This window comes from Perna viridis, chromosome 4 (genome assembly GCF_037379345.1).
Source record: "Perna viridis isolate PV_CMFRI_1.1 ecotype Kerala chromosome 4, ASM3737934v1, whole genome shotgun sequence".
In the NCBI taxonomy this organism is placed as follows: domain Eukaryota; kingdom Metazoa; phylum Mollusca; class Bivalvia; order Mytilida; family Mytilidae; genus Perna; species Perna viridis.
Window position 1 is genome coordinate 44566529 of NC_142448.1, and position 11197 is coordinate 44577725.

Sequence of the window (11197 nt, forward strand, 5' to 3'; positions counted from 1 at the left end):
ATTGGAACCAGTGTGTATTGTAAGTCACCTGAAAATAGTAACCTGCCGGGACATAGAATTGCTCCTTAAACTGCAGTGGTGAAACGTTGACGATACGCATCAAGTTTATATTATTTAAATAGCTCATGTTGGTCTTTTTATTCAATAATTTGTGCATTGTCATGTGTTCATTGTAACAGTTGTACAAGTAATTATCACACTTCAGTCGCCCAGGAACCGGAGGATCACAACGAGAAAACCCTTACCACACAGACGTTACGATATTTTTATCCCATTGAAATTCAGCCGAAACGACCCATCTATAATGTTCAGTTTGTACCATTGAAGATACACTCGTCCATGTAAATAAGACAACACAGTTGTATTCCGCTTAGACGTTACGATATTTTTGTCCCATTGAAATTCAGCCGACACGACCCATCTTCAATGTTCAGTTTGTACCGCTGAAGATACACTCGTCCATGTAAATAAGACGACAACACAGTTGTATTCCGCTTAATAGTAATGTTCTGTGCTTGATCATTAAACCTTTCGTTAATAGCGATACCGTTTCTGCGCAACACCAATTCCAGAGTAACAATATTAACAGTTTAATTCAATGTGTGTCAAATTCAAATAATGTGAAATTTAGATAAATATTTATGTGAGCGAGGTCGCCCAATTTGGGGAAGTAGGGGGAATATAACCAAGAGAAAACGGACAGTCGGACCCCTTGGACGTTTTTAATGGAAACAGAACTTTATTGAACTTTAAGTGCTGGACATTGTTTATTTTATCGTTTTAAGATTTTCTCCGTATATATAGTATCTATATTAATTGATTGACATTTATTTATTTGTAATTGACTTCGGTCGCCCAATCCTTTAATCCCCTATTAATTTTTATGTTTGTCATTGAGCTGAGAAATTGCCCCGAGCAAATTTGTCAATATAGCAATTATCGCTAAATGATGTAAAACCTAAAAAAAATCGGAATGTTGTAAGTGTTTTATGATCTTCTGTAAAAATACAGAATAGGTTTTTGTCTACTTGAATCTAGGGGTCTGTCCCTGACTTCCGAACTGTACACATGTATTTTCACCAGATCTCATGCTGTAAACCGTCAATTATAATACACCATATGCATAAAGACTGTGTAACCCGCTGATTTAAAGGGTTATATTTACTTTATTACTATTACTGTTATTACTACTTTTGTTAACTCATGTTAATTACTTTATATAATTTATGTTGTAATGAAGCAACTCGGCAAAGGTTCGACTGTCTTTATTAACATTATACATTTGCCATTTTCAAGGAGTCCATACTTTAACAGATGCATGTGTACAATACATGTGCGACAATTTGTTTGCTTACCATATCATTTTTCTTACTCTGATTGTTTATTTTGAAATGTGTGCTACCTTTTCTTACTATCCTTTCTTCATGTGTGATGTGAGTGTACTGATTCTGACAGACAGAAATGTTGCTGCTCGATATTGCTTACCTGTACCAATTATCTCAACCAATGGATAATAGTGTTGAAGCGTACAGGACAGCAATAGGACTGTTTGATATCAGCAGGGGAAGTCTTCCGCAAATTTTTTTGATACACAGTAACTTTTCTCCGTCGTTCGTTACAATATTACTTACCAATGTTAGGTGTTCAATTCTCGTGGTCTCACTTTCGGTGTTACAATCTGCTGCACCAAATATGAATGTATTATTTCTACTATACGTACTGCACTTTATACTTATTATAGGTACATGTAATGTCGAGCAAAATCCAGGTCCTCCGAATCATGACAGTATCCATATTGCTGAAAATTCGTTATCTATTTGCAACATAAGTATCCGTAGTGTTCGAAATAAATTAGAATTTTTGGAAACTTTTGCGGATGAATTTGATATTCTGATAGTCACCGAGTCAAAATGTGACGATAGCATAAACGATAAAGATCTTGAACTAGAAGCATTTAAAAAAAATGTGGTCCGTAAAGATCGGAATAGAGCTGGAGGTGAAATATTAATCTACTCCAAGTAAGTATATCCAGATTAAATCACTTAGAAAATGAAGTAGCTGAAATTATGTGGGCAGATGTCTAATCATGTGGTCGACATGTCTTTTGTGTGCCACTTCCCGACAGGAGTGGACAGATCAGGGCTATTTGTCACGATTACAGTATGCTATTAAATTGGCGTACCAATGTAATCAAAATATTATCATTGCCGGTGACTTAAACTCTGACCTCCTCGTCATAAACAATAATTAAAGGCTAATAGATACAATGAACATTTTCAATCTAAGTAATGTAATAAATAAACCTACTAGGGTAACTGACCATAGTCAGACGTTATTAGACCCCATCATAATATCTGACTCCTTAAATTCTTTATACTCGGACGTATTAGATGTTCCAAGAAACATCATTGACCACGATGCCGTAATAGCACTAGTTGAATGTCCTAAACCGACTTTTCGATTGTTTAAACGGAAAATTGGGCTATATGATCATGCAGATTTCAATACGTTTTCCGAGATGATGAGCGATACAGACTGGTGTGAATGGTTTAAAAGGAAATATGTTGTCGAAACTTGCGAAATATTTACTGAAAGATTTCAGACAATTGCTGGTGACAGCATACCATCAAAACACGTTACCATCTGTAGTCGTGACAAGCCAGGGTTTAATAACCAAATTCGTAAATAAATTCGTATAAGCGATAGACTACGGAAAAAAGTACAAAAAGTCTGGACGCGATTCCGATAAAGCACGGTATAAAAAACAAAGGAATAAAGTTAAAAATCTTAAACGATCATTGAAAGAAAAATTTGAAAATAATTTAGATAATATTATCTTAGAACACACATCGAATCCTAAGGCATACTGGAAAATAATGAAAATATTAATAAAATCCAACAAAGGTTCCAATGAATTGTCACCCTTACAAAACATCAATGACCACAATGTAGAAGCAAACACTTATAGTGACGAAGATTAGTGTAACCTATTAAACAAGTATTTCTCATCGATATCAAAAATAGATGATGATAACCAGAACGATCCACAATTCGTCAGTTAATTGAAATGTATAACAATATACTCAATTCATTGGAAAAGAAAGAAATATCGTATTTTGTATTTTGCGATTTCCCAAAGACCTTTGATAAAGTATGGCATCGGGGGTTATTGCATAAAATGAAATCATATGGCATACAAGGTAAACTTTTGGGAGTTACTTTTAGTGACGACGCAAAAATGAACGATCACATAGAAAATCTAGCTACCTCGATTAGAAAGCATCTTAGTATCCTTCGAAAATTAAAATTTAAACTTTCTCGGAATCACTTAGAAAAACTATTCACAGTGTATATTCGACCTTTATTTGAATATGCCTCAGAAGTCTGGGATAATAAACACTCAAAAGCTAGAAACTTTACAACTCGAAGCTGCTAGAATAATAACTGGAGTACCGATATTCACCAAATCAGAGCAAGTATATCGAGAAATTGGATGGGAAAAACTAGAAGATCGAAGAAAACATAAAAAATTAAATTTATTTCATAAAATATATAATAAAATGGCTCCGGAATATTTACAAGATCTAATGCCACCGAAGATTCAATTTACTACAGTATATCCGCTTCGGAATGGTGAAGGTATTATTGTTCCCTTTTGTAGGCTGTCGGTGACTCGTGAATCCTTTTTTTCCATCAACATTAGTTGAATGGAATAAACTAGATAGAACATTAAAGAAGATTCAGGCACCCAAACAATTTAAATTATGTGTACTGAACACCAGTAACAAATTAACTGTTCCCAAACATTTTTGCTACGGCCCAAGAAATTTAAATATAGTGATCACTCAACTTCGTAATTCTTTATCCTTTTTAAACTTTGGTTTGTATAGAGTCAATATTATACGAAGTCCATCGTGTCATTGTGGTCATACGTACGAGACTGCTTACCATTACTTTTTTGTATGCCCTCTTCATAGCAACGCAAGAACGAAACTAATGAGCGACCTACAGTGGGTTCTTGAATTTTGAAATATAGACCTACATCTACTTGTTGGTCTTGCAGAAAATCTATCAGAAAAACAATATCAGGTTGTGTTGGACTGTGTATATTGCTTTGTTAAATGCACGAAAAGATTCCTTAATGCTTTAGCTGAATTAGTACACATCACATCACATCACCTCACATCGCACCACATCACTTAATGTTACATTTTTACTGTCTCGTCTTAACTTTGTAAAACATAAATAACACTACTGAATTTGTATGCCTATATTTTATTGTAATTATTATTATTTCAGGAGAAGACTTCATAAGAATGTTATTTTACTTGTGTCTGATCCATTTTGTTTATTACAAATAAAATATGTTTAAACTAAACCCAAACTGGTATAAATACTGATTTATAGTTAGTATAATACTTCTATTGTTCATCTATTGACGAACTGAGTCATTGATTGGAACACTGATAGAATTCGACAGCAATAATAAATAGAAAACCAATAAGTCTTTGTGAGCTATAATCTTGCCGAAACATACAATGAAAATGTCATAAGCATGACACAAACATTTCGAGGTAAAATATTAGCGAAATGATTACACGAGGAATTTATATTTCATTGAGACCATCACCATAGGCGCCGATCAAGTACCATGTGCATGCAGCCCGAAAGCCGGCAGATTTCAGATTTCCAAAAAGAATGCAGAAAAGAATTAAAAAAGTGATTCATCTTATACATGTATATGGAAGAAATTATCAACTAGATTCAAGAAAGAAAGTCTAAATTTAGACGGAAAAAAAATATCATTAGTTCATGGCTACATGAATTCACCAAGACATACCCGGATGTGTCTTAAGCAAGTACAATGTACATTACTTAGTTTTAATGTAACCGCATGCCCTATCATGAACCTTTAAGATATTGGTATTTCACAGGCTTTCATTTATTTACAGTAGTATTAAACTCCAGAATAGCTATGTAACTGAAATTAAACACCTTACTTTATGGTACTTGTTACAATAAATTGAAGTAATAAACTGTTCTTACTGTGAACATGTGACATATCACACAATGCAGATAGTATAGCCATCACGGAAGGAAAGCATAGGTACAATGTATATACGTGTAAATACTTAACTCAACGAATTCAATATATTATAATGAAACCTGTCTAAAGTAGACCCTTGGTAAACCACAAACTTATGTAACCGAGACAATTTCTTATGTCTGTTCATATCAGTTTCAATGCATTTTGCACCTGTGTAAATCGAAAACCTGTCTAAACCGAACATATTCTTTAATCTAAAGGGGTTTGGGTTTGAAAGGTTTCAATGTCCATGTACAGTGACGTAAAATTATTACGTGCATGTACCTTATCAGATTTTAAATGAGGCAAAGACCTTGGGCATTGTATGGTTGTACTTAAAAATCAATTAAAATTGTTTTATGTGAACGATATGGTTCTGATTTTTTTTAATGTAATTGGGGAACAACACATTACCAGAAGTGGCGGATCCGGAGATTCTGTAAAGGAGGATTCATAAAGAGTGGGTTCCATGCTATCATTTGCGTATCGAAGATTTTCGACTCCCGAACGCATTCTCTGATCCGTCACGACTTATAATAGTTGCTAATTACAGCGCCATACAAGACACATTCCTCGACCTTGTTTTTATAGGTAAATACGGTAAATCGATATAGGCATACCGCATAGGTACATATACCTGTACATTGAAAGGTACATGTATGATGCATGGATCATATGTTTGTATTTGTAGCACCATCCGAACTTTCATTTCTGGATAGTTAACGATATCAATCATAATATTCCTAAAAATCTTCTGAAGTTTTTACTGTTCAGGCGTTTAAATTTTTTTCAATCTTACAGACTACATGTATTTTCGTTGTATGAACAGTCAGGTTTATTTTTTAATGTGACTGGTAATAAATGTGTTAAAGTTATACATGTGCATAAATTGTTTATACCAGGATAAAAAAGGTGTACCATGATATAAAAATACATCTACAATTACTTTGTACAAAATGTACAGTCATGTACATTTGTACAGATGTATTGTGTGGCAGGCAAGTTTTCACCATCGAAAAAATAATAATGCACTTACTTTAAAACTTGTTTAAAATGATCTCCAACAAAAACGAAAAACTGTCTAAACCACACACTATTTAAATCAATGTAAATATATTTTAAACCTTTGTAAACCGAACAAATTGTAGGTCAAAGGGGTTCGATTTAGGTTTCACTTGTTACTTACTGTGTATATTTCAAAAGTAAAAAATATAGACTAATATAAAGCGTACAACAAAAAATATGTACTATGCACCAAATAAGACAATAAATCGTTTATCATTGATTCCGTCAAACGATCTGGATTTACCGCACACTTTTCTATTCAAAAACTCGAACATGTTATACGTTTTCACAAGTACATGTACAATAATTTACTCCAGCTTTCGTTGAATGAAAATTTAACTAAGTTTATATTCCATGTTTATCTTTAATTTTCCCCCAAAAAATGAAACTTTTTTTTCAAATAAAAGAAATGTAGACACAGACCGAAAAAGATGAATGTCTAACTAGGAAGGTGTGTGTCAAGATTATTCAATCATTTTATCAATAAACATTGTTTGCACATATTTCAGTACAAACTGATAACGTTCAGGAAGAAATAATCAAATTGATAAGAAGAAAATCAATTTGTATTACATGTAACACTTAAACACGCCATTGTTATTCACGGTCAAATTCAGAAAATACACAAACATATAGAAATTAGAGAAAAAGCGATTTTTCTTCACTTACCTTAATAAGAAGTGTGAATTTCCGGAGACGTTCGAATTTTGATATAAAGTACTATTGGAGATGGTCACCTGTTTCACATAATAAACGTCTTAAAATTTCTCGAACGGTTATCTGTCCACGTGATCGACCGGGGTCTTTTTATCGATTACCTGTAATTTATAAATGCATATAAAATTGCAGTACCTGTTTAGGTGACTTCGATTTTTATCAAAGCTTGAAATACCATACATGTACAGGTATTTTTAATCAGTACTGTGAATGCAGTTTTCTACACTGGAAATAGAACGCATTTTATACACTCCCTTCAGTCGAGCTTTATAATGATCGGCCTAGGGTGGTCCGTAGTTCAGTCTGCATTTCCGTTACACTGAGTGGTACCCTGCTTATCCTGCTATGTTCATTACTGACTGGAAAACAATGCAATTTTTACAGAATCTTGATGTGCATCTTCTATTCTAGAATTTGACTTAATTTTCGTGTTTTTATCTAGTACGGAAGCGTATTCCTCACATGTAAATCACCTAAACCTTTAATTATTATTATTATTATTATTATTATTATTATTATTATTTGCATTAAAATATTACTACGCAAACCTTTGAAATATCATTCAACTTAACAGCAAACTTTGCGTTATTTATAACGCAAAGTTTAGTGTGACACTTTAATGTTTCTGTACACTAGTATAAACATGGACTATTTTCATCCCCAACATGGAGTAGTAGGGTATTTGGTAACTGGGCATTGCTTTTTTTTCTAGTTAACATCTAAGATAATACATGTAGTACATTAATTGTACATTCAAATTACCCGAATTAAAAATTATCATGTAAATCTACATGTTAAAAGTGGATCTCACAGGGAAAAAGAAAAATTGTAAAACTGAAGAGAAGTTTAAAAGTAGGAAAAAGAAATCCAAAATAAAATCAATTTATAATTTTACAAGCGTTAACTGATGTCAAACCTAATAATCATGTTTGTAACACACAAATCTATAAGGAAAGTGGGTATTCGAACTGTCTGTTGCTTTTTCCTTTTATAAGGGGGGGGGGTGATAGCAGAAATCTGGATTTTTGTTCTCTTTGTATCTTCTTTCCTCTAAGATAAACAAACAAGATGTGAGCGTCTATTTTTCTATAAAGGAAAGAGACCCGGAAATGGACTAATGAATTGAATGTGGACCAAGTTTGAATTTAATGATGTAGCATTTTTGTAGAAACATTTACTCTGATAGCGGACGACAGTATACATATCGTTTGATGATATTATTTATGTTTTGTTTTTTTTTTTGTTTCTTAAGAAAAAGAAATATTGAATTATTCTAGTTTTCAAAACTATAATATCTATCAAATTTATAAGAAAGAAATTTACATTTTGCATCAAATGTAGCCGCCCACCTATATATTTATATTGTTTGTGTGTTTATTGGATCGAAAATATTAAAATTTCGTTGTTAAAAATGTTTCAGAGTGATGGTATTCAAGTATTGTCTTAGTTGATGTATCTAGTAGTTGCTGAAATACAGTGTAACGATGAAATAAATGTTATATAATCTACTTGTGGGAAGATATACTGTACATGTAACTCTGATTTCACGACAGCAAACCAAGACAGAATCGGAAAGAGACTAGAAGTGATTGCAACTAGCTTATCATGATTCTTATGGAAGGCTTTTCATTTTCCGGTTAATATAGATATACATGTAACTAATTACATGTACATACATGTATGTTCATCGCCGATGTATAAAATTAGCATTGCAGAGAAAAGCCGGTAGATAAGTACTCAGTGGGTAAGTATGTAAAAACATATTCTGTATCATAAGACATGTACATTAATTTTGTTAATATGCTTAAGATAAAAATGATGATACGTAAATTGGAGTAAATTTAAAGATTAACATTTGTGTGTACAGTTGTACATATTTAGCACCAATCAAAATCAAATTCATCGTACCTCTAGGCCTAAAACGCAACGTCTAGCACAATATTGAACGCGTCCGGTACCGGACGAAAATATGTCGCATCCTGTTTAGTACCGCAATACACGAACACAATCTCATACATGTACATGTACATGTATATATTATAAATACAATGCACTATTTCAATCTGAAGATCGTGACGTTCCGATATCTAATGCAAGGCGTTCTATAGATAACCCTGACCAGTATTTCATATAAGGCTTTAGATCAAGAATTGAAGAAAGGTATTGTCACTTTTTTCATTTGGAATTTGCATTTGCAAGTGATTTATGAAGTAAAAGATTAGTAGGTTAGGATGATAAAGAACATATCCCACATAGCCTACCCCTCTTCAACAGAACACAATCGTTTAATTTTCAAGCTACATGTTCATCATTATTGGATAAAGTTAATCATCAAGGTGTATGCGGAAGTGTATATGTCCCCGTCGTCGTCGTAAAAGTGTTTGGATATAGTGGCGCAAATCGGTAACATATTTGAATGCTATGGGCAATGCGAAATCATTAAGCCATTATTAAGCGAGTACCGAACAAGTGCTTTCGAGTTTTTTAATGCGCTTACATAACACAGAGCTATATTATATATCTTTGAAAAGGTCTTTAATCGTACTTTCATGATTTCTTGATTGTAAAAATGGGAAATGGTCACAATTTTTTTTAAAACTGCAAAAACAGTAAAAAATGAGAACTTCAAAATCAAATAACATTTAAATAAAAACGTCGTTTAAAAAAAAACAATTTTAAAATCATATCAGAATTGTTTTTGTAATAATTTAAATCTTAGCTGTATTCATTTTTAAATTTAACTTCTATAAGTTCTTCAGAATTTAAGACAAAAAAAGGCATAATTTTGTAAAAAAACAAGGGGTTCATAAAAACGACCGGCATTTTTTTTTTGTCTTATAAACATAAAAACAACTTTTGTAATCGTCACAAGAACATATTTATCCATTTTTGTAAATCTAAGATCGAGGTTGATTCACCCCTTTATTGTTCGAAATGCAGTTTTTTTTTAAACGCAAAAAAAAAAAAACAAAAAAAAAACAAAAAAAAAACGCGGGAAAAGGTATTAAATCTATACTTTTAAGTATTGCAATCGAAGAATTTAATCATTATATCTAACGAAAAGTTGCGGATCTTTGATGTTTTGGTCCGTTCAAGTATCTGTCCATACGTCCGTACCTGTGTCCGTGGGTCGGTCCGTCTGTTCATGTGTCCGTCATAACGTCTTGTGGCCTAAGTAACGCCTCTGTTTTGTACAACTTTACTTCAAACTTTAGTGAATGTTTAGTAGCAATAATATCTTAGACGATTTTTACATACATCGGTCAATAGGTAATATTTTATTTGGGTACATACATGTACAGGATTAAATGTTTGTAAATGTGTAATTGTTTGCGCGTTGGGTATTGTGAGGGTGCTTGCTAAAATTCTTAAAAATGTTCCCCTTTTAGTTAAACAAATACACAACTACGAATATCTTAATCGGAAGCTAAACCAACGCTAGAAAAAAAGGTGGAGTCACTGGCAACCTCAGTAAAGCATGTTGTGCAAGACGCCAGGGGTCCATTGGGGGCCTGGGGGCGTATTGTTTTGGAGACAGAAAAGTAAGGCAACAATAAATTTGTGCCTGCAAATGAAGGCCTTAAAATGCATATCACGTTTTCACTCTTCACCCGGATATTAATTAGTAAAACTTTTAATGCTTCAAGAACTTAGAGGCTGATTATTAATGCCCATACTTAAGATTTTTTCATTTTTTACCCGAGGTTACTTGTATTGCTTTTTGATGATTTTATTTTTGATTGATTACCGAACATGAGAGAACGGCTTATAAACTGTCAAATGTTGTATGCGGCATGCCAAAACACTGTAGGTATTTCAAGACATTCTTGTTACCTGATACAACCTCAAAAAGAGCAGACCCAGTTGGCTATATGTCTAACATAGGAGTATGAAACTTCGTATACGGCGCAGCTGGACTGTTTTCCTGGAAGCATATGGTAAACAGGAGAGACTGCATATAAATCGGTTTCTACAAACAGATATCAAAGGCTCCCATTTTCCCATTTTTTCCTAATGATGAATTAAAACACGGCAGAGTATGAAAACCATTAAACCACAGAATGTGTAACTCACAACAGACACTCAAGTATGCACAGAAAATGGTCAGCATATCTATTTACATATATCAGCACACCACTGATGTTGTTTTTATGCTTGTTAAACATAATACATACAGTAAAAGAAGAATTTCCTGCATGTCAGTCGTGGTAATTTACATGGTAGCTCAACAAATGTCAGTGGTAAATTTCTAAAGAAGTATCCAATAATGAGAGGTTTCGGCCTGGAAAGGATACATTCCAATAGCTTAGAAAAAACGTAGTCGTTTTG

General features: G+C 33.1%; 1 protein-coding gene across 2 annotated transcripts in view; it reads right to left on the reverse strand.

Moving 5' to 3' along the window:
• Positions 1-6969, reverse strand: part of LOC148620230 (cadherin-23-like) — a 69834-nt gene extending 62865 nt beyond the window's left edge. For both annotated transcript variants that reach the window (XM_088580932.1, XM_088580934.1), the window contains exon 1: positions 6821-6969. The gene's annotated coding sequence lies outside the window, so the exon portion shown is untranslated. The remainder of the gene's footprint in view (positions 1-6820) is intronic.
• Positions 6970-11197: the final 4228 nt, after the last annotated feature.